Source organism: Platalea leucorodia (assembly GCF_965183815.1).
Source record: "Platalea leucorodia genome assembly, chromosome: 2".
Taxonomy (NCBI): Eukaryota; Metazoa; Chordata; class Aves; order Pelecaniformes; family Threskiornithidae; genus Platalea; species Platalea leucorodia.
Window position 1 is genome coordinate 102,698,343 of NC_138824.1, and position 25,372 is coordinate 102,723,714.

Here is a 25,372-nt window from a genome sequence, read left to right on the forward strand (position 1 = left end):
GAAACTAGAAAAAGAGATGTGAAAGTTTCTGAGGTTAGCTTCAGCCCCTGAGATGAAAAAGCAGATGGGGACAATCTATTCTGAAGAGCCTGCCAGACTGACTCCCAGCTATACCATCTGAAGAAATATTATAACATATAGCACTGTGGAAAGGGGAGAAACTTTTGCTTTGTATGCATGCAAGAATGTGTATGCGTTTGTTCTTCTACATGTTTGGCTTTATGCTTATTGACCCACACCTGTTATCCCTACTTCAGTAGTTCCATGTACTTCCAGGTGATCCCAAGCAGAAATACACATTTCCTATCTATGAAGCATTTCTGCACGGTAAGACTCTGCTTCTCTCTCTGCTGTGCAAGAGCTCAAATTTCTGCTCTTGGTGAAACATCTGTCTGAGTTTCCTCATGCAACTGCCATACACCTGTTTTTATTCTGCTGCTTTTTTGCTTTGTTGTGATCTTTAAAAAAATATAGAAGATTAATGTATCAACAGCAACATGGTAGTTAAAGCTTGCATGGGGATTTTCCCTTCAAACCTGACGTTTCCAGTGTTATTGAAAAAAGGCACAATAATAGGATATATTTATATGCAGGATCTTTTCTGCTCTTTCTAGACATATTGCAATGCTATATAGGGAGGCCAGAAAATTAAACTGGAAGGAGTCCTGAGAGGTCACTTATTTCCCCTGCACCAAAGCAGAGCTGCAGATATCCATGTGTTCCTGACAGATGTTGATCTTTAATTCCTCCAATCAAAAGAATCCTAAATGTTTCAGGGTGGTTCCCTTCTGGGGGACTAGTAGGAACATTAGTGGTTTCCTAAGGGTTTTCCTTAGGATATAAAAACAAGAAAGAATTTGTAACTTTTTTGTTGCTGTTGATTAGATCAATAGCAGATGAAGGAGAAGAAATAGGATCAATAGCAGATGAAGGATCAGAAATCTAATCCCATAAACTAAGGAAGGTCCATGGGAACAGAAGACGACAACCAACCTCAATCTGCTTATGAAAAGCAATATATAGAGGCAACTATCTCCACTTTCCCAAAGAAGGCATTTCAGCCTTAATTTTGATTGCAAAACAGATCGCAGCTTCAAGGCCAGACAGTTTTTGAACTGTAACAAGCCAAGAATTCTTCACCTTTACTGAAATCCTTCCCATCCCATCTCTAACTCCACATACCAAATTGATCTTTGAGATTTTCACTATAGAGCAACTGAGGAAATCAAACAATTCTGCAATGCCATCGTGCAGAAACAAAAGTGGAGGTTTCGAAGAAGTTTTTCCCACTAATAAAAACAGGCGAGACAAAATTTTATTTTGCAACTCAACAAATGACCCAAGAAGGACCCTAAAATAGCCAATGGGGCACTGTGGATTTCTACAGTTACATAAAAGTCTCAGAAGTAATAATTATTGATAGGCATGTGGATTCCCATAAACTCTCAGAGGCTGAAAAACTGGTCTACAAATTTCATGGAAGAGAGATTTCTCCTGAGATTTTCTGTCTTATTTTGGCTAGATCAGAAAGACTGTGATTGATGGCAGCCTCTTAGAAATTTGGTACTTTGAACTTGCAGACTGCTCCAGCTTAGGCAGAAGCATGAATTTACAACTTTTTGTTAAGATAGGCATGCATTAAAAAAAACCTTCTCAAAGAGAATTAAAATGCAGTTGTCACTCATATCAGGTTTTCAAGTACTCATCATTTACTACATCATTTAAACCGAACTGCCCAGTCCCCAGTCTTAATAGTAGTATAAGACTACCAAAGGCTTCAGCTGAAGTCAGGTCACATTATGCTAAGCACTGCTCATGAGTAAAATATAGAACCAAAGTAAGCAGATGACACTTCCCATCCACTTAAAATAGAAACTGCAAGTGAAAGCAGAGAGAAATCTATTACTGCTAATTTACACAGAGTAACCCATTGCAGAGGTGTTAAGCAATTTGATCAAGGTCACATAAGACACCTGTGGCAGAGCCAAGAACCAAAGTTAAGAATAGAAAAATCTCATAGGAATTCCCAAACTCATTTGTCTTCTCCTTATTTAAGTCCTTAAATAATAAGGACAAAAGCATAACTAACATGCCCAAAGATAATAGATACAGGATAAAATCTGTACCTATAGGCTTTATATCATGCAGACAGGCATGGCTATGCTGCATCCATTGATTAAATCTTCTAGTTTAGACTGATGCTTCCTTAAACAATTAGATATCCAGCACAAATCTGAAAAAAAGTATATTGTCACTCTTATTGACACTAAGCAGTACTCTCTTTTTCAAGAGTGATGGAGTACATGAATCCCTCCTAAAGAGCATCGTACCAATTAGTAGACCTCCTTACTTAAAATTATAAAGTACCCATTCAACAAGACAGACTATATACACAAAACCAGAGCAAGGATGCTCGCAGAGTGATGCAGCTGACACACAAATCTACTTCCCCTGCCAAGAAGGAAGATGACTGATGGCAGCACGCGTGCACGCATGCATGAAGATGTGCCCCCCTCCCCAGTGCTGCAGTTGCACCTTTTCTGAGGATGGAGAATTTTTTAAGAGATGTAGGTAGGAAAGAGGTGGTAGGGGAAGAGAACTTTTCTAAAAGCTGGGGAGAATGTGCAGGCATCGTTCATCTTGCTGTAGCTGAAAGGTATGGCAGAGGTGAAGGGAAAGACGAGGGAAGGCAGAAAATAGAAGAAAAAGAAATCCAAGCTTGTTTTTAAAAAAACAAACTAACTAACTATGAAAGTCAGTAGTTTCTTGTAAGACAAAAGAATTTGGTTCCTTTAGAGGCAGCTCTACCCCTGTGATTTCAGAGAATATTACAGCTCAGCACAGCCAATCCTCAGCCCCTCCGTGCTCTACAAGTGATAATTCCTTCCTCCTCCTCCTCCTTCTCTTTCCTTAGCCGCCTTTCCTGGTGCTAAAATCCTCCCTTACTCCTTACTTACCTTCTCTCTCAAACAGCCTAACCATCTGAGCCTAACTGGTGAGTTAAACTCGGAGCAATTGTTCTCAGTTTGTATTTCGCTTTGAAATTGGCTGTTTTCATTTCAGCGAAGGACAGTGTGTGTGCCAGAAAACATTTTTACTTTTCCCAACTGTAACAGTTGGTCTAATAAAAGACATTATCTCTGTTCCCAAGCCCCACCTGGCTAATGCTCTTAGCTCATGATAGCCAGAACAACACTAACTCTCCTCGCCTCCTCTGAAAATATGAACAGGGAGTCCTTTATGTTAAAATTGAGCAGCACTTCAGAGAACACTTCAGCATTTGTGGGATGTCTCCTGTTTATGGGTACAAAGATGCTGGGAAGAGGCAGATTTGATCACATTACTCAGTGACTGAAGCTCTGCTTCCAATATCAGAAGGTAGTGTCTCTCTTTAACACCCATCTGTCAACATTATTCATACGACACTCCTCACCCTGCCATCTGAATCCCTTTAATGGATCAGTCCCTGCTTTCCTGTGTAGAGCTTGGTCATAAAAAATGCACTTTGGGTTCAAATAAATTTTTTTCTAACTTTGGTAAAGGTAAGGAAGGGAATTTCAAAACGTAAAGACATTTAGACACCTTCCAAATTATTTTTTGCTTTGTTTTTAAGGTGATTTAAGAAAGGCAGCGGCACTGACCTTTGTAAAGGGACACAAAATATTTTGCTTCATACATATGAAAAGGTAAAGGCAATGTAAAATTTTACATGGCAAAGGAAATGTAAAATGCCTTTGCCCAACCTCAAAGCCCCATGCAAATAAATGGATTTTCCCATCCAGTGAAGAGAACAACATTTTTCCAGTGGAAAAATTTTATGTTCCTGGCTCTGGCTTGGGCACAAACTCTGCCTACTGAAGGCTACGGAAGAGCCCAGAGGTCTTGGAGAGGGGCTGCCACCTGCTGCTTTAGCTTACTTTGCAAAGCGTACTTTTTCCCAGAAAAGCTCCCCTTCAGTGCTGCTCACCCCTCAACGCCGATATGCAAAGCAGTGGCTTTTGTGCTGCTCCCTGTGGGTGACAAAGCCCAGGTTCACTCTATGGATCCATGCCTGGGCAAGCTCTAACCCGCCACATTTTTGAAAACAGGAAGATCCCAGCTGGCAATCTTAACATTTGATTTGATATTTTTGCGGGGATCTCAGGACTACAGAAAGTTGATTACTTTCCTTGAACTGGTTTTCCTCCATGTTTTCAGCATTCCTCTTCTTCCTCACCTTCCCTGTGGCTTTATGTCTGTGAACAATAGCATGGATAGGAGTAGCATTTCATCTCATGAAACGTGGAGAGTTCTTTTTGCAAGAAAATTGCACATATGGTATATGACACAGTCTAAAGATTCATCAGCCTCCGCTCTGCCGGTAGCTAACAAAAGAAAAATCTTCCTAAAAGTGACAGAACAGGTAGGGAGCTCAGGATCTGGCCTTGGAAGAAGCCATTCTAAAATTCTGGGGAAAAATGAGTTTTAACATGCTCACTAAGTTTTGGTATCTGACCACAAATCTTAAGAAGCTGTGTCTTAGAGGGAGAAAAATGCATCAAAACCCACAGTGGAGATGAGTAGGAGAGCTTGTGAAAGTCACATACAGAGCTGCCAAATTAAATGTCATACCAATATATGTTACATGGAGAAATTTCTACACATTGTCCTACTATTCTGTCATTAAGAAAAGCACCCAGAGGTGATGCTGATGACAAAGCTTCCAGCAACACCTGCAGCTCCTGAGCCCTGGGGCAGCAGCGGCAGCAGGAGGGCTCTGCTGGTGCCGGCACCGGGCAGCTGCTCACACACCTCCCGCCTGTCACCCTCACACCAGGGTGAGTGCAGGGGTACCGCCAGGACACCTCCGGAGATGCACATCAGGATTTCCCACTCCTGAAATGTGTGTGGATGTCCAGGGTGATGGGCATATCGCCAAGTCAGTGTGCGTGGGAAGGGCCAGCATTGCCACGCTGCTGCATTGTGGCCCATGTTGTTCAGTGGGGTTTGCACATATGCTGATGAAAAAAACATGGCCTGACTCTGGAGAGGGAGTGCTTGAATGAAGCTGCATCACACACACACGTGCACTGGCCATGAACATACCTAAGTGTATGCATACTCGTGGTACAAAAATCTTAATAACTAGAGCTGATTGATACTTTGTTTATCTCAAACTGCCACCATGTAAACAAACCAACCAAACAAACAAACAAAAAGCAAAGAAAAAGGATATTGTGAAAAGCTGTCATGGTTTAGCCCCGGTCAGCAGCCAAGCACCATGCAGTCGCTTGCTCACCCTCCCTCCCCGGTGGGATGGGGAGAGAATCTGAAGAGCAAAAGTAAGAAAACTCATGGGTTAAGATAAGAACAGTGTAATAACTGAAATAAAATAAATAAAAATAATAATAAATATTAATAAATAATAATAATAATAAATTGTAATGAAAAGGAAAACAATGGCAGAGAGAGAGAAACAAAACCCAGGAAAAACAAGGATGCAACTGCTCACCACCCATCAACCGATGCCCAACCAGTTCCCGAGCAGTGATCGCCGCCCCCCGGCCCACTCCCCCCAGTTTATATACTGAGCATGACGTCATACAGTATGGAACAGCCCCTTGGCCAGGCTGGGTCAGCTGTCCTGGCTGTGCCCCCTCCCAGCTTCTTGTGCACTGGGCCCAGCATGGGAAGCTGAAAAGTCCTTGACCAGCTTAAGCACTGCTTAGCAACAACTAAAACATTGGTGTGTTACCAACATTATTCTCATCCTAAATCCAAAACACAGCACTATACCAGCTACTAAGAAGAAAATTAACTCTATCCCAGCCAAAACCAGGACATAAATGTGTGTACTTTCTCAGCAGCTATTATAAGTGTAATGTGAGACATGCTAAACTTTTCACAACCAATAAAAATAAATGTGCGTACAGATAATAGCTTGTACGGGCTCTATACTGTTACAAGATAAATCACAAATACACTTTTCCTCCTCAGGTTCAAAACATCCAGATTGCCAGCATGTAAACAAACCAAACCAAAAAAAAAAAAAAAAAAAGCAAAGAAAAAGGATATTGTGAAAAGCACATGATAGGTTTGGCTTCAACATCAAGCACTACCACATGCTTTCCGAGTGACACTGGGCAAGTCATGACTTCTTCCTGTGACATCTGATGGCAATGACCATCTGTTTTTGGTGTTCTCTGTGCTTTCCCCCTGTTTAAATTATATGTTTTTAAGAAAGGATTTTCTCCCCCTTCAGTGAGTGTCTATGGATTCTGGTGACAAAATGGGGACTTGGAGCCTTCTACCCAAAAAAGACATAGATATCCAATCTCAGCATAGGGTCCCAAGTAAGACAGTGCAGGCAATAAAACTTCCAGATTTAGAACAGTGCTGTATTTAAGTAAAACACAAAATACCCACAAAACATACCAGTCATTTAGGAATACAGAAGCTGTTCTAGACTCCATAATTCACTACAGCACAGGGAGGTCCCTGAGCCAGCTCCCAGGCAGTCTGGCCCCATATCATCGTACAGCACTGTGACAGCTATGGGTTGCTGCACTGTGGCTGTTCAGCAAGGTAGAAATGCCCTCGGCGTGCTTTCATGACAGAGAATGAGTCTGGATAATCATTACAGCACAATTAGAGATGTCTTGTTCAGACAAATTGATTTTGGTGCCCATATTCCTTTAGCTCTTCAGTCCTGCCAAGTCAAGTCAGATGATAGAAAAAAACAACAGTGAAACAGACTGTAAGCTTATAAGCAGACATAGCCATTGCCTTCATTTCTAAACAGGAACAAACCCACCCTTGAAAATTCAGTTTTTTAAGAAGTTAACAGACGAGTAGCATTGCAAAGCCCTATACTTAGAGATGCTTCATCCATGACTTTTCTTAACTACCAAGCCCACCAATACAGCGCAGGATCTGAGATGTTTCCAGCTCCAGCCCTGTCCCAGCAATGCTCTCAGGTGCTCGGGCAGAGACGTCCCCAGCCCAGACCCTCTGTGGGGCCATGTCCCCGTCGGAGCTGGCTCCCCTCCACCAGTGCTCACACCGGGGCTGATCCAAACTGCCCGCCGGGGCAGAAGTGCACTGCTGTTATCGGGCGTAAGCTGATGTAGCTTTGGATTTACACTGACAAATGCATCGTGTCTGGAGGTGCTTTTTAGGCTAGGACTTACTTTCAGCCTGGCCGTAAGCAGTCTTTGGGGCCCACAGGAGGCAGGATTAGCATATGTGATCGGACAAGACTGCCAGCAGCACTTTGGGCAGACTGAAATGAAAGTCTATTGATTTACTGTAGGGGAAAACACAGTGCAGTGTCCTAGACCATTATAATCCCATTCTGTCTTTGCCGAGGTTTTCAACCTTCCTCTCTGTATTTCTCTCTTTTAATTTTTTCTTTTCCTTTTCTTCTTTTTTTTTTTTTTTCCTTTAAGCAGGAGTATCATTATTCCAGGCACTGGATGGAGCTGTACCCCCAAGATTTGTGTCCGAGGTCTGTACAATATAGGGAGGGGAGGAAAGTGCAGACCTAGTCGGTTGTACTCCTCCTGACCAAGAAAGGGCAGATATTAGGATATCTTGTACCCTGAATATCTATTAACTATCCACTTCATTCCACACATGCAAAGTGAAATTAGGTATTTCTTATATGAAATGATATTAAAATCAAGATGATTTTGGAGAAATCACTACAAAACGTTTAGGGACCAGCTTTAAAAGTGTTCCAATGACACTTTTGGCAAAGTAAATACTCTGTTATTCAAGATATTACAAGTACCTTGGAGGAACTGAACACAAGCATCAGAAATCAAAGTGATCACTCTGCATCTGTGTTCCTTGTATTTTACTCATCATGAACTTATTTTGCTTATTTTTTCTCAGAGGCTTAAGAAGAGAGGGAATGATGGAAAAGAAAAAGCTGAGAAATGCAGACGTGATCTTGATAAAATATTATAAGAAATTCACATAATCTTCTTTTCCCATCACATATGGTCTCAGTTTGGGATTAATGTTTCACTTCAATTTGAACCACACATTTCTTTTAAAATAATAATTAAAATATTAAGAAAAGTCCTCAGAAAAACAGATTTTCAGGCAGCTTTTCTTATTTACAAATGTAGTAGTAGTTAAAAGAACCTGACTATTCCCAGTTAAAGGACTTTACACTACAGCGTATTACTGACATTTATCTAGCTATAAACAAACACCCACTGAAGAGCAGCACGTTATGGTTAATTAAACAACAACAGTCGGGTGGGGGAGGGAGGAGGAAATAATAGTCTTTTAATTTAACTGGAAAAAACGTGAAGAGACTTGTAATGCAGCTACAAATTCAGTAAGTCAAAAATACAAGTCTCTAAAGTTAGTGCTCTAAGTACTACAAACAGCAAACATCAGCACCCCAGGGCACAGTCTCAGCTAATTGATGAGTCATCTTTTGTTAGTGGTACCAGACAGAGATTTGTAGCATCTGTAATTTTAAGAGAAGATAAAATGAATATATCTAATCAATATTTGTCTTTCCACTGAAGCTCTCCCATTTTTTTTTCTCCTAAATGCTGCAGGGTGGGCTTCCTTGTCCATCATGCCATGCCTTTCTGCTCGAAGAGGGAGATGCAGCCCTACTGCAAATCCACCACTAGCCTGGGAGTGGAGTGCTCAGCATCGCCCAGGGACGTGTGATTTGTTTACATTCAAAGTCATTCCCAGGTACTGGCAGGGAGGCGGCTGCTGCCCAGGATTCCTGCTCAACTTCCAGCTCTCCTGCTGCACAGTCAGCAAGGTCTCATTTCTGTGGGGGCTCAGCGCCCATCCATAGATGCACTGCAGTCTGGACCCCCTGCACTGGTGGGGTATACGGGTGGCAGAAACCTGCAGTCAATCAGGCAAATGTGCAAAATGTGCAATCAGCTGGGTGCCTTTGGCACTGGGCTTCCTCCGCGGGCCCTTTCCCAGCAGGATTTGAGATGGCACCACCAGACTGCTTGGCAAGCCCCAGGCTCAGGGGATGCTGAGGCTGGTAGCTCTTTTTTTCAACTTCAGCCAGCTCTGATGTAGAAGGGCAAAAGCAGCCAGGAACACAAATGGGATGGAAAAAACACTCCTACCCTGCATTTATTCTGAGCTCATCTCTGCCCTTCTTTTTAAATAACACATTAAAGATACATTATATAGCAATTTAATAATAACTCTTCATTCCTAAAGTAAGCGAGTATAATTTATCAACCTTTTATAGACCAATAAATAGGGACAGAGGGTAAATGTAGCCCAATGCTGAAAAACCAGCCCAGGTTGCCCTGCCCTGGACTATGCCTATCCATAGGGCAACTGTACCTGAGACAAGATGCCTTAGCAGTCACCTCTTCTCTTTTTTTTGACCTTGCCTCCAAATCAGGCAGCCAGAGAGAAGAGCAGCAGTGCAGATGGGAAGGCCGAGACTGACACCTTGTGCCCATGGCATCCAGCCAGCTTTGCACCCATGGCTGGCGGGCAGATGGATGGCCTCCACTGCCATCTCTGGAGCTCAGCAAAGCTCTCGGAGCATCATGGATGATTTGGGTGGCAGGGAAACCTGGGAGGACTCTGGTCCTACTTCCCACCCAAAGCAAGGCCAGCTCTGGGATCACACCAAGCTGCTCAGGGCTTTGCTCTGTTGGGTCTTGGAACCCCCTCCAAGGATGAAGGTTGCACTCTTGAGTTGGGCTGGGATGCTGCTGGGCACTGGACTTAAAGAGGTTTTCAACACAGATGCCCAGTGAATCAGTCCAAGCTTTAAAGATGAAAAACATATTAACTGGGAACCAGGTATGGTAGCTCTGGGTGACAAGGGACCTAGATTGCAACCCTATCCTTGCCAAAAGCTCCTTGGATGGGAGCAAGGGTTATGGATTTTGGGTGCTTCAGATGCTCCTTCTAGAAAATATGGATAGTCGCTCTGAAGTGACCATTTAAACTTCACTGCTTCAGTCATTGATGTTTGTAAGTTCTTAGATTTCACAATGAAAAGTGCCACAGATGAGATGCAAGATTTTTCTCCTGTGATAATCAAGGAAAAATACTGCATCTGAGCATTTCTATCTTCAGAGTCCCCTGTTAGACTGTAACCAGCATGCATTTCATTTGTGGTTTTATGGAAAATGTATGTTTTAGCACTTTTTCCAAAACTCATTAGCTCAATCAATTTTAATCCATTTTCTATCTTCCTGCAGGGTGAATGAAGGAGGAAAACATAGATAAAGGGAAGAAATGTAAGCAATATCTTCAGATGACATCTTCCAGCAGTAGCACTTCTAGCATCTGATAACCTCCCACTGACAGTCTTTCTTGTGGTAAAGGATGTAACAAACTGTTGCTGGGCAGAAGGAAAATGTCAAGCACATCATAAAAGTCATAGCAAACGTATACCTCAAAATGTTAGAGGATTTATTGCAAGTGTGTATTTCTCCTTTGTGTTGCTGTATTTTGAACTCCCTAGATCTTTCATAAACAAAAATTAAATGGAGTCATATTTATAAGACAAAATATATGCTTTTATGCATAACTTCTTCAATTATTCTTTTGCTATCAATGTACCAGAAAGAGTAGTTACATACTCAATTACCTAAAAGAGTCTATCCAGGCTCAAATGCTCAGCACTGTGCTGCCAGGTAAGGAAGAGAACTTTAGACTCCTCTTCCCAAAGGCATAATAAATAACAAGAAGCTGCTTTTTCCTATATCTTTTTTTTTCTTCAGAAAAATAAAAGATTTTATGCTTTGTTCTTGCTAGTGAAGCTGTGCCACTGCTTGTATAGGAAAGAGCAATATTCAATAACCAGGGCTTTTAATTTGTGCTAATATTTTTTGGTCTATGGTACATGATGTACCTCTAATAATAAAGTAGCAAGCAAGTGCAATGTGGTGGGTGCTGTATTCAGAATACAAATGAACTGGTAGTCTTTTGAAAAAGAGTAAATAAGAGACCTCTAGTGCCCAACAAGATTGAGGGCTCTAATGCACTTGAAAGAACCAGCACAATGCTACAGCTGAATTGTATGTATCGTGAAATTATTAAAATAATTCAATATAACGAAAAGCTTAATCCTAATATGTTTTTCTAACATTAAAAATATACTAATAAGAACTACACTTGTAAACTGCTTTTTGAAAAAGGAACTCAAGGTCTTTTCTTTCATCACTCAACTGGCCCACTGTGACCAACCCCACAGTGGAGGAGAGGTCAGAGAAGGGGAAAAAACCCAAAACAAACAAACAAACAAACAAACAAACAAACAAACAAAAAAGCAAAACAAAACCCAACAATGAGCTCAGGGAATAATGTATCATAAAGACGGCTAAACTTATCTCAACACCAGGGAGACTGGAGGGCAATATTGGTTTTAAATAAGACAACTGCACCAGTGAGTCATTAGGTTCCCTGAGGCAATTATCAAAGAGCAATGACTTCCTCAGCCAGCCAGTCCAGCATGGGGCAGGGAGTGCATACGTGGCTCAGCTCAACATCAAGTATAAAAGCTGGACAACTAACAAAGCAAATTTTGAACAGAACAATGATTTGAGCTGGCTTCAACCTATGTATTCCTTCCTGGCGTCTGGGGATGCCCAGTGTGGTGACAGCAAGCATATAGACACAGGTAACGGGAATCAAATTTGTATTGTAATTCAACTGTATATTGCAATTGCTATATTATACTTGTGTTGTGATTTCAGTACATAGTGTGTAGTCCATATTGTAGATGAAGCTTGGTGACAACCCAATGTAGCACACAATGCTCACACATACGGATTTCAAAACAACATGCCAATTACTAACAATCAGAAGCATCAAGATGTATGAACAAAGAGAGCTCTATAAATTATAGTATTTTCTGAATAGACATGATAACTATGATCCTACTTTTTTTTTTTTATTCAAATGAATTAATTTACTTTAAGTTCAAACACACAGGAGTCCATGGACCACACTGCAGCACTTTTTCTGCCTTAGGAATACTCAGGATGAAACTGAGCCTCTAGCTACCCCTCAGCACTGAGCATCAACTGACACAGCCCTATGGCACCACTCACGGTTATGCCTTAGCCTTAGCTTTAGCAACATCTCCTCTCTTTTGAAATAGTCAGAAAAAGCAGCATTGTTAATTGTGAGAAAATAATGTCATGGTAAAGTTCCTACATGCAACGTGGCATGCCTACACAGAAACAGTAAGAACATAAAAGCAGCTACACAGGGTCAGGCCAAGAGCCCGTATAATACACTGTCTCCAACAGCGGCCATAAGCAGATGCCAGGGGAGAAGAGTGCATGAACGTACATGACGGTTCTCCTAATAGTCTCTCAATAAACTCCCTCCCATTACTTGAAGCTAGGAAACTTCCTAATCTAGATGTGGTTATACAGTAGACTTTCATACAGAGTTACTTCTCGAAGCACTTGTCCATGCTCTCTTTCAGCCTGTGCAACATTTTAGCACCTCTACATACCATTTGAGCAAGAAGACCAAGCCATCCATTAAGTGAAGACCTACCTCTTGTTTGTTTTGAACTTGGTCCCTGCTAGCTTCATTTGATGCCCCATAGAAAAGATGTTGAACATTCTCTGACCTCCCCATGCTAATCACGATCCTGTAGGACCTTTGTAACATCATTGCAGGGCCTCCTCGCCCACTACTCATGCAGGAGTCATTCCCACTTTTGATCCTCACAAGCGAGGCTCAGGGATAACTAGTCAATTTGTGCTGTTTTTCTCAATTAGCTTTTAATAGTAGCTTGTTTTCTGTGGTGCCCCTCAATGATTTACCTTAACTCTCAGATGATAAATTGAATGTCCTTGTCACAGTGGTGCTGAAAGGACATCTGTGGTGTGGGCCAGAGGTGGGGTCTTAGTCCTACCCTGAGCCAGAAAGTAGGGTTATGGTTAGGGTTATGGTTAGGGTTAGAATTAGTGTTAGGGCTGAGCCAAAGAGATCCGAAAGGTGTGGTTGGAGCGGGGCTGGAACTGGGCAGGCCAAGTCACAGTGGTGATATTGATTGTTCAAGGACAACCAATACAGATAAGCAGAGACATCCAGTGACTCCACTCTCTGAAGAAACTGCAGGATTTCTGTCTCTACCCATCGATACGGTAAAGATTTTATATCAGAAATACAGACATCATCTCAGAAGGTCTTGCTTGTTCTGAATTGTGATTCCTCAGCTGAGTAAGGATGGATAGCAAAGTACGGTCAGATCACTTACCATGGATTACTCCACTTCTTCTTTTCATTACTAATCACTGAATTTTCCATGCATACAAAAAAGAAAAGGTGCAAAGAAACAGCCAGTGTCCTGCACCCTTTTTAGAAACCTTAGCAAATGCTGACATTACTACAGCCTCTCAGTATGACCGTGGGAATGCTGGTTTCACTGTAGCCAGGGTTTCACCCCAGCTGCATCCGCGCTGAAGCCTGTCTGCTGCGGGAGGCCTAAGGAGTGTCCTGTGCAGACATTGCCTCCCTTTACAGGTGAGAGAGGAGCCACCTCTTGCCTGGGGCTGCAGAGTATCTATCCAAAATTCAGACAGCCAGGAGTCACTGAATCACTTGCAAAGCCTTGACCAATGTTTTCCTTCCACACCTAAGCTACACAGTCTTGAGTTTTTAGCTTGGGTTCCTTTTCCCATGACGGTACAAGACACTTCATCTCTTCCCTGGCATCAACTTGCGTGCAACGTATTCCTGTGCAAAATGTACACCACACCACACCTGTAGCCATCAGCTATTGTTGACACACTGCTGCTTGATACCCCACTCTCAGGTAGGACAGACGGGCTTTTTCCACCCCCTGCTCTTAGCAACACAATTTCTTTGCCCCGAATGCGGACAGACGAGCTCCTCTCTACAAATGTCCCCCAACGGGGACCCAGAAGCTCCCTGACTGGTTTTGGGCCAGAAAACCACAGGGCACTGTCAGGCTCCCTGGTGCCTGCGAGTGCTTCGCCCCTTTCTCTCCTCCCCTCAGTGCGCTGGGCTGGCGGCAGGGTCCGCAGGCCGGCAGTCAGCACCCGCAGCAAAGCGGGGTGGGGCATCCCAACCCCGTCTGCACTGCCACATCGCTCCGCACCGGCTATACCCAGGGAAGCCAAGAGATGCCACAATATAAATCCTGCAGCCTCCCCAGTGGCTTCCACAGTCCACCTGAAGCATAAACAGAAAATGAGGGCCAAAAAAAAAAAACCCCAACCTGTGAACACCCTTTTTAGAAGGCAACTTCAGCAGGCCAATGCTCCAGGAGTGAGGCACACGGGTGTTTATTCAGCATGCACCATGACAGCCGTATCGGAGTGTATTGAATACGTGTTTCTGATAACAGGCAGGACCTAATCCAAATAACAGTGTGATCCAGATCTTGCCAAAAGTTCAGAGTTTAACCTCACCTAGATTGATTTTCTGGCATTTGCTCATCTGCTTGTTTCAATCGCTATGTAAAATTTGTATCTGTTCATGCTGCAACCATACAGGCCTGATAAAGAAAAGAATACATTTGAAATGACATGTCAAACAGATATAAAACTAAAAGCAGCACCTAAAGGGCCCAAATGCTTGCAGGTGATTTCGGTGTATATGAAGGCAGTATATCAGAGGCTTCGAACATAAGCATACCCTGTACCAAAAATGACTCTGAAATGATTGCTGAAAATGCTGGTGTGGTCAAGCAGAGTAAAGAAAGCTATTAATAGTAAAAAGGCATCCTTCCAGAAGTGAAAGCCATGTCCAAAGAAGGAAAATAGAGATAAATAAAAGGCAGGAATAAATTATTAGCCTTCACCATAGAGAAAGTTGCCACATGGGTCCCTTTACAGATGAGAGAGGAACCACCTCTGTGTTCAACATGCTCATAAATTATCTGGAAAAGAAAGTGAACTATAGGATAAAGATTGCTGATGATAATAATTCAGCACAGTAAAAAGATAAAATGGACTATGAAGAGTTGCAGAAGGAGACTGAGCAGCTGGATGGTAAAATAGGCAGATTAAATTCAATGTTGTTAAAGCACGGTGATGCATACAGGGAAAACCAACCTTAATTAACCATACACACTAATGAGCTCTAAACTAGCTGTGTATCACTAAGGAAAAAAAATCCAGAGCCATAGTGAATAACTTTTTGGAAACTGCTCTGTGCTCAATGGTGGTCAAAACAATGAACGGAAGGTTTAGAAAAGATAAGGAATAGAGAATAAAACAGAAAGCATTCTTTACCAATTTATAAATACACGTCTTAAACAACGCATGCAGTTCTGATCACCATATCTGAAAATGGATATACAGCAGAACTTAGAGGGTAAAGTAAAAAGAGACAAAATGGAAAATGTAAATAAGAAACCTGTTATTCTTCCTTTTTCATAATACGAACACTTAACGGTATCAGAAGAATTGGTCAGGCAGAAGATGTAAAAGGAAAATAAGAGGAATTTTTTTGGGGGGGAGGTACTTAAACTGTGACACTCGGTAGCATGTCAAGTGTACACTTTGTCTGAAAAACAAAAGGAACACTAAACGATTAAAGAGAAAAATTCACATGCAATCTTGGGCTCAGGAAGCACATAGCCCGCAGATCCCTGGGACGAAATAACAGGGGAAGGCTGACACTGTATTTGTCCAAAGCGATTTAGCCACTGTCAGAAAGTGCACACACAGCCAGATGGGACCACGTATCACTGTTCCTACACTCTACATTTTGAAAAAGTCCACCAAATGGCAGGAACAAATTCACCCAAAATGGTAGGAGTCAGCTGCATCCCAGCTTTAACAACGCATGAATAAATTTACCCAGACTCTGCCCAATCTTTATCTGCTTACCCCTGAGGTGAATTTGCCAATATCATTTTCAGGAGGTGGAGTTTGTTGTGGACACCTTACCTGCCACGATTGTTGTGGGTTGGAAATCACGCTCTCCCATTTCCATTTCTGTCTGCAACTTGAGTACCAGTAAGTGAAACCCTGAACAAGGGAAATTCAGATTTAAAATAATTGCAAATCTGCCAGGAGCAGGATGCCAAGAAATTCATAAACAATAACTGTTTTCCCTCCTTCATGATTCTCCTTGTTCTTCTGCATTCATTTTTCCCCATTTTTACTCAAAAGGCACATATTAAACTCTTTCAGAAAACCTAGCTAATTTGAATTTTATTTGCTGAATGAAAGCAATTTCAGGTTGTATGCAGTATGTCGAAAACAAATGAGATCAGTAGGCAGTTTCCAAAAAGGCGGTGGAAAACTACTACAAGGAAAAAAATGTAACTTTTTTCAAAGCCCAGGAATTTATCCCTTGTCTTCCACCATCCTGAAGAATATTTCTGAAAGATACTAGGTACTGACAACAGTATAGTATGTTCACGTCACTTGTATAGCAGTATTTTTCAATGATGTCCCTTAATAAAGGCAACAGCCTCAGACATTATCACAAGGTACAGAGCAGACAGGAAAGAGTTCTTATTCATATACAAATGAAGATACTATATTTCAATAATGACCACAAATTGTAATTTGCTTTTTTTTTTCAAAAAAAGATGTAATTTAGCTTTAAGTTTGATGTTTTGGATAAGACATTCTGCACAGTTCTACAAGAATGTTAAAATGTGGGTTCAAAAAGCTGCATTGTTGTTCTTAACTTACAAAAAATTGTAAGTCTTAAGATGAAATTTTGAAATAAATCACTTACTTTGCACACTATCTTGCAAGGAAGAATAACTTCAAATTAAAGCTTTAATTAGTACTGCATCTAGTAATGCTATTAAGTTATCTTATCTTTTGCGGTTACAATCCTGGAAAGCATAATCTTAATGTAGCTGAGACATTCTAAACTCTATAAATAAAAAATGGAAAGGACCCAATTCGTTATACTGAAAACCAGGGGAACATTTACTTTAATGCAGTACAGCATGAGCTTTAAGTAACATTTATGACAGTTTGTAAAATTTATTACCAAAGTAGTTATTTGCATTAGCAGATTCCTGGATATCATCACTCTCCAGACTTCCGCCCTCCCCGTCCCAGGTTTTCAGTAATTTCTGCCAAAATGATTTGTGGTTCTAAAAAGTTGTGAACATCAATTATGGACTTTTAAAACTCATTTTCAGATACCCAATGGTGAAAATCATATTAGCCTCATCTCATTCTAGTTACTCATTACATTTTCCTTCTTCCCAGATCTTTGGAATCAATCGGCTGAAACGTACAAAGGAAGTGGGACATATTTATTTCTTGGGACTCACAGGAATAGTCTATAATTATCCGAGTGACTAGTACTTTTTTTTCTAAAACAGCCACATTTACTAAGCTTTAATGCATTTCATGACAGTGCATAATACAGAGCAGTACATTGTTGCTGGAGTATAAACTGCAGGTCACAAAAAAATGTAGGGTTCCTAGATTAACTGGGACACGGTTATAAAAAAAGAAAAAGTCAAAGAAGGATCTAGGTGAGATGAGTTCTAAATACAAGACAATAGCTGATTTTATGCCAAGAGCACAAAACTGCAGGGAGTATAATATTGTTGACGGAAGGACATCAAATCAGGGTTCAGGGAAGCTTTGCACTAATCCTGTGTTGTAATGACAGCTTAAAAATTTGGTACTTTGATGAGTTCTGAGATTGACTTAAACCTCTTTAATTTGGCTTGCTGGTATTTAATCTTTTAACTTTGCATTCTTAATCAAAACTCAAAGCAGATCTTTAATCTTGTATGTATAAAATGGAAGATTAGAGGACCCTGACCTTCCTCTGGTAGACAGCTGTTTACTTCCCCTTTTCCTTCTCCTTCTCACAGTAATAGCAAGTGAGAGTCATTTCAGACCTGTAGGAAGGTCTTAGGAGAAAAGGGAAAGTACACAAATATTCTCTGACAGAGATGAATTGGAACCCTTCTCTCTCTTCAATGAAGAATTAAAATCCACCAGAGCCTCTGCATGTGTTTCTTTTAAAACATTGTTAATGTGACGGCAAAATAATTCTGTTTTGGCCAGATTCCTCATTGAAGAGGGAGAGCTATATTCAGATTTCCTTCTCCCCTAGAACATCTGAGACCTCTACAGGATTCAGTGCCTACTCAGGTTTAATAACATACAATATGCAAGACAAGGGCGAGTCAACAAAATGCTTTGTACAAAGCTAGGAATTGTCTTTACTGATAAGAAAATAAATCTGTGAGCATACTTCTACCAAACATGTCTGGTTTTATTGTAAATTCTTTGTGGTTGGGACAGGTTTTCTTAAACGAAAAATGCATACAGCAACTCCTTTAAGACAGTTAGGTGCTCTTATATACCAAGAAGCCCCTCTAAACCTATTTATTATTTGAAGGAGATCATGGTGGCATTAAGTCAGGGCACCTTAGATGGCCCCAGCTGCAGGGACCTCATGGTGGGGACTTACGGGAGCTAACAGAGGACTTTAGCACTTCAGCAGATGTGCAAGGCATCACAAGGTGCGGTAACATCTCCTTTCCTCTTCCCGGGTGTTTCCAGCCGTTTGGACCAGCCATGCAACCTCCAGTGTCAGAGCGTTCGAAGAGGCAGAGTAAAGACCCTGGACCCGGGTCCCTGGAGCACTGGGCTAGAGGCTTCCCAGGCCGCCAGGCTGCTCTTCTCTCTCACCCATCAAGTAATTCATCTCACTTTGCCATAGCAAGATGGCCCCACTCCAGGATTTTGTCTTAGATTTGGCATGAGAAGAAGGATCATTATGGTATGGGTGATTTAATTAGTCCAAAAGCAAGGGCATACCAGGCATTTCTAATTGCAAGAGATCTGGGATAGAAGGGAGAGTCACCTCTCTTTTGTGAACTTCATGTATTCCCTCTAGTCGAGTTCCCTGTCTTGTATAGAAATCTCCACGCGTCTGAGTTGCCTGACAAAACAGTTGTTGATTTTCACTGCTCGTAGCTGAGCTGAAGTCATTTAGTGTCATGAAAATCTTAATCAGCCACGTTAGGAGAAGAACAATCTTGATTTCACAATTCATTTTAAATTCCTTGCACTTTCCATCATAGTCCTGGAAACACTTTATTTTACATCACTGTTAGTGATGGTTATCCTGGTTTATCTGTTCCTGAATTATTCAAAATACTTAAATAGAGAAGTCTATGGGAAAGTCATTTCCTGAAGTTCAGTAAGAGTTTTGAACTATTTTCAACTTAGTTTGATGCCAGTGAGCTAGAATTAAACTTTTCTTAATCTGGATTGTTTCCTTAAAGAACACATATGGCTGGATAGAATAGCAAAAATTATCTGGGGTTTTATTTGGGGGAGGCGGGGGTCAAAAGGAAAAACACATTTTCAATACAGACCAGCAAATAAACACAGGAAAAAATTCCTCAGTGAATAAAAAGAGTGTTTCCAGTATGGCTTCTGACATCATGATTTTTAGGCAGTGCATTTGTAAGCATAAATGTTATTCACGTAATCCAAGGATGAAGATGAGATCTTCCTCCCTTCCTTGAGGAAGATAGCTCAGGATTAAGAAACTTTTTAGAAACAACCCTGACCAACACAAGTGAAATCTTTCTCCACAACCTTCCCTAATGAAAGCGTGTACAGCTCCACTTAACAATCTCCATATTTAGCACGAGGTCTATTACTGTAACCAAAATTGTAAGATTTCTTTTTTCTTGTAGTGGCTTCTCTCACAACTCTTGGTTTTTGAAAGGAACAAGAAAAACCAGTGTGAATAACAAGGAAGATCTTTAATCCTCAAACTTAATATTGTAATGGAAAAAGAATTCAGCAAAACAGAAGTTGGTTGTTCAGCTTTTTAGAAGTTAAAATTGCTGTTTGACTATGTGAGAAATGAAGAAGTTGAAGTGTTCTGTAAATATTCAGAAGTGTTCCCACATCCTTCTTATCATTTCTGGAAGCATTATCAGTGAAGTCAGTAAATCATCATGTGATCAGGCGGTCCCAAATAGGACCAAACAACAGCTGGTATTAAAAGTTTGTTATTTATTAGCTCTTTGGATGCTGTTATTGTTCTACTGCTTTTTTTCTTAATTCAGATGAAAAGTATAGCTTGCCATGCCAAATGTTTAGTAACTTTTCTCAGTATCATTATCCTCACACAAAATACAATATTAAGAAATAAATCCGTGGCTGCACATACACAAATTGATGCAAACACATAAAATTTCTGCAGTGTGCTCGAGCAAAACGGAACGGTCACCTGAAACTTGACGGAGAAAGAAAACAAGGTGCCAATCCACCAAGGAACCAGCCTAACATCAGTCACCTCCTTCCTCTCTTCTCAGTCAGAAATAGCAGGGGTCTTTCACCTTCAGCTTCTGAAACAAGGCATGTTCTTGAATTCAAGTTCCACTATTACAAACGTATTCAATACTTGTTGATTCTTCCTGGCTGTGGCTGTCATCTACACCACTGGCTCTCTTTCTTGGGAATTTTATTTTACTAAGTAGGTTTCTTTCCAAAGAGGAGGGAGGAAAGACTGAAAAAACATATCTTTGTTCCGTTCCCTTTTAACTTCAAACCAAATAACTCTTTGAATTAGGTTTAAGTGATATTTACAGTTAGACTAAAGAATTGGACTCATCCATTTCAGATGACTGCATGAACTTTCCTTCTCTCTTCCTATTTCTTATCTGAAAGCCTACATTAAAATAGACCAAATTATAATCATCTTTTTTGTATTTTTGTTTCTTCGTCTAGACATGATGCTGTGCACAGCCAATGGAGAGTAGGAGGAGGAAGTCAAGAACTGAACTACGGGATTGCTCCCCACAGTCTTGTTATGCTCAAATTCAGGCAAATACCTTGTAGATAGGGATGGTGAGGGTCAAACTTAGAGCTTCTGCACAGCTTCTAGGCCCAGCTGACAATCCTTAAGGTATATTAGATGTACGAGCACTGTTTACACTCTAGGGCAGCCTCAAGTACTGAATCAGCCTGTTTATAGGCTTAGTTTACTAATACATAAAATGGGGCTAATATTTACTGGTTCTGCAACACTGTTAAAATCCATTTACTAACATTTGAAACACATACAACTAGTAACATTAACCTGCTATCCAAAATCCCCAATCGGAACAAGACTGTACTTCTTAAGCATTCAATTCAATGTAGATTTATTTGAAGAATATCTGAGAAATATAAAAGCAAGAGACTTAATCTGCTCTTCACATTTGGTTTTATCCCATTATCTAACACCCTCAAAATATTTGACACCCACAGTTATTATAATGAATAAAGCTTTAACTAAACAAAATATCTCCCTATGATTTTTCAGATTTTCTTTTGGTCTTTCTAACTATGCCAAGAAGGCTCTTGATGAACAGTTGCAGGATGACTAGAAGCTCAGCAGACTTCTGATCCACTTACCTCATCCAGCTAACACAGATATCTATGGGCTGTCTGGATGTGCCCATCAGTTCCACTTGGCCTGACACTGAACTACGGGTGTACTAACTCATCATACCTGTGGACGTACACTTGGATGATAGCATTGCAGAAGGCACCATCCAGTAGCTACTAAGGCCTGCTTCCAAGCTTACCATCTGGATAGGCAAGAAGTTTGGTATCAAAGCTAGCCTTACAACAGCCTTTAAAATCCAACACCAAAATTGTCCATGTCAAATTATACAACACAAAAAGAACTACTTCCTTTTAGCAATTCGTAGGTTCCCCTAATTTCAACCTTATTTCCTGATTCATTTTTTCTGAATCAAGAATTCTTGTTTCTCCTCACAAACTTGTTTTGATTCTTCTGATTTATTTACTGACTACAATATGTTTTCCTGCCTATTTGTTTCACCAGTATGATAATTCCCAATTTTGCTTGGTTAGCTATTGGCTTTCTTTTAATACATAAAGGGTACTTTGTCATCCAGTGCTTTAAAATGTCTTCTTTTAATCTGAAGTTCCTATTGCCCAAATTAATCCGATTCCTGGAATGAGAAGTCTTCGGAGAAAACACACCACCAAGCCCTTAAACTATACTACTTACATCCTTACATCCACTTCCAGCTGTCCCCGAGTGAAGCTGGAGAGCTGCCAAAGCTTTCAGTTCCCTCATTTAAAGTTATCTTTCCCAATTTTGCTAGGTTGACTAGTGGCTTTCCACTGCAATGTCTAAAGGGTCCTTTGATGTCCAGTGCTATAACAACCCTTCTTTTAATCATGCTTCCACTTCACGTATAATAGTAAGTGCCATCAGGTATACAAGACATCACATGAGCCTAACAGATACAACATATGAGTGATTCACATACCTGAAATGGTACTCAACACCTGTCTTTAGGCAACCAAATCCCTCTACCAGTGTCACTGATGGCAGTACCAAAATTAATCACAGTCACAGGTACTTTACCTTGGAGTTCACTAGGCGTCTAGTCAGATAGGGATGTTTCTGTACAGCAATCAAACTACTTATTGCAATTACTGTTCCCACGGAGAGCCCCATTCCTCTGAGTTTCTTCACCCCTGGAAGAACACAGAATTTGAAAGCATATCCACTGAGCTTTTCAAGCTAGCCTTAGTTCATTCAGTATATATCAACAACAGGAATCCTTGCCAGTTAGCAAGATGCTTCAATTTGTCTTAATACTCGTTCTGCCGTTTTGTTACAAAGCCTTGTTATAACCTACATTTTTGTGCCCTCCTGCCAGATCCACTAACATTGCAGCCATGTTATGCTACTTAGCCATGAGACAGTTCAAGCCTCAGAGCAGAGCTGAAGAAACTACCTGACTTTATGATTTTCACGCTAGCATCTTTCTATAGAGGAGAGCTGAAAGCCACACATCGCGTGCACCAGGGGACCAGATGAGAGGTGACAACAACTCCAGAGCAGATCTGGCCTCGACAAGCAGAGAGATTTCAAAGTAGCCCATGAATTTTTGCCACAGTGGCAACTGCTGACTTCCCTGCTTCAGATTACCCGTGAAGGAGGCAAAGGCTGGGGATGCTGAAGCTGTAGCTCTTGAGCTACACGGGCAATTTGCCCTGCCACAGTAGTTTATCCATTTAGATCCCTGACTGCTCAGTGCTAATGTTAAAGACTGGGAATAATGGAACATAACACAAAAGCACTTATTTTGATGATCACCATTTAGTAAAAAATAAGGATGTACCATACCTAGTCTAATTTACAGTTTAGGGTTACAGTTGTAAAAACCCTCAAATGATTAAGCCATCATTTTCAAAACTGTGTGGGAGGAGTCATGACTAATATTACACCACTTTTTCATGTGTTTTACTTCCTATCTGAATAGCACAAGATAGGTTTTAAAGGGGATAAAAATAGAAGAAAATCAGCAAAAGCACAAGACTTAAGTCTTGCACAATATTTTTCTGATTTATAAAAAAATAAATCATAAATCACATTTTAGTGAATGGGGAGGAGAGTATAGTCCTGCATCCTTCTAATTCATACACTCGACTGGTGATGCTGCAGGATGACGGTCCTGCAGCACACACAGGATTAGGATTCTTCTTTTCTATGACTAGTCACAAATCGAGAGGAAGAGAAAGGCAAAAAGGACATTACAAAACCAGCAAGCTTGTGCAAAGCAGGGGGGTTTCCTTCATTCGCTAGCTAACAGCATTGAAGCAAGGTCTGTGATCTTGTTGACTTCTCTCAGTATCCCATCAGCGATTCTGAACATAAAGGATGTTGGGGTGCCGAGACATCACACTTATTCATCAGCATTGCTCAGTCTGACTTGAGATTTAAAGGGAAAATTAAAACTGCCATCGCTTGTGAATAATTTGAATTTTAAAGTATTTTTGCAGGCATTCATAAATGCATCAGCTGGAGTGACTATGCCTCCAGCTGCTGCTACTTGTTTTCTAATGGGAGAACAAAATCCAAGAACTGTTTTTTTAAGATATGAACTTAGCATAGATAGCGACAATGCGTTCAGTGCTAATGTGACTATTTTCAAGTGATAGGCCACCTGTAGAAGATGGTTATGAATGAACAATTTCGACAATGCGATGCCTCCTGCAACGTATGCAAGATCATGTTTCTCCCTGAGGTATTTTCCCTAGAAGAATTTGCACATCAGAAAGTTGTAACGCCAAAATGCCAACCCCAAACAGCAGCTGTTGGATCTCTAAGCCTCAGCCTCAAATCACAGCTCCTTTGGGAAACAAACCCAAACTCCCAACAATGCACAGCAGCTGGGCTCTTGGCATAACAGTTTTTTTGACGGACAGATTTCCTAAATTTGTGAGGCTGCAAGCAAAATCTCAGCCATAAGAATATCTCCAAAAGTACTGGAACGACTGCATGGCAAGCGCCTCAGTTACAGCATTGAGCCTTCCTCCCCCCAGTTTATTTTTTCCCCATTAAGAGCTCCACAGGGTAATCCAGTCAACAAAGAATATTTCTGGGATCAGATACCAGATCTTGAGATCAACATAATAGGAGAAGAGTAAAGAAGGATTAATGCGCCATCTTGTTTTATTGCTTGGTTTCATCACTGTTTCAGGCTGTATTTTCAGAGTTTTATAATCCAGTGTTAAATATACTCTCTGGGCTGAAGCATAACCGTTTGATTTTAAGATGAGGCAGAAATAATTTTTGACAGCTCAAATAAAGGATTTTTGTTAAGCTATTTTTAAGATGAGAATTATACACAGGTCATTTTCCATTACTAAGAAAAAGCATTTGTAATACTTGGAAATTTCTCATAACTGTAAAGTAATAGGGGAATATATCAGCTTTGAAATAAGGATTTTCTTTTTATGACATCTGTACATTCTTGCTTTTAATGTTTGCATTTTAATACATCGAGAACAAATACTTTTCTACATATTGTTCAAGCAAAAAGCTGTTTTCTAGTTCAACTTGTCATTTTTCAAGCAAATTAATATCCCTAAAAGCACTTTTATTACTGTGTCTACAGGAAGAGTTATATAAAAAGGTAACTATTTTTGGCAATATTATGGCAGAAAATTTTGCCACATACACATGAACTAACAAATTTGGGGTTTTTTTAAGCTGATGAGGGGAAAAAAGGATATGGGAGAAGTTAGCACAACACATAACACTGTTAGCATCTGTGTGTTACTGAGTTTTCAAGTATTTTATCTATATAAGCAACTAAGAACTACACAAAGCTTCAGCCTACCACTGAAATGCTAGCTTGTAACTTCTTCATTCTTCTTCAATATACACTCTTAGGCTTAACGTAGCATACTGACATTGATGGGAAAGATACTACCGTAGTTTCTCAGTAAAATAATTAAACGTAGGCATCTATTTTATCTCAACTAATTCTTTCTCCTTCCCCCTTTCTTTGTGGGCAGCGTTACACAGCATCAACTGAGAGCTGAGTTGATGCCGTGTAAAATGTGTAAAAGCAAATCTTTTCTTCGAAAGCTTTATATGAAAC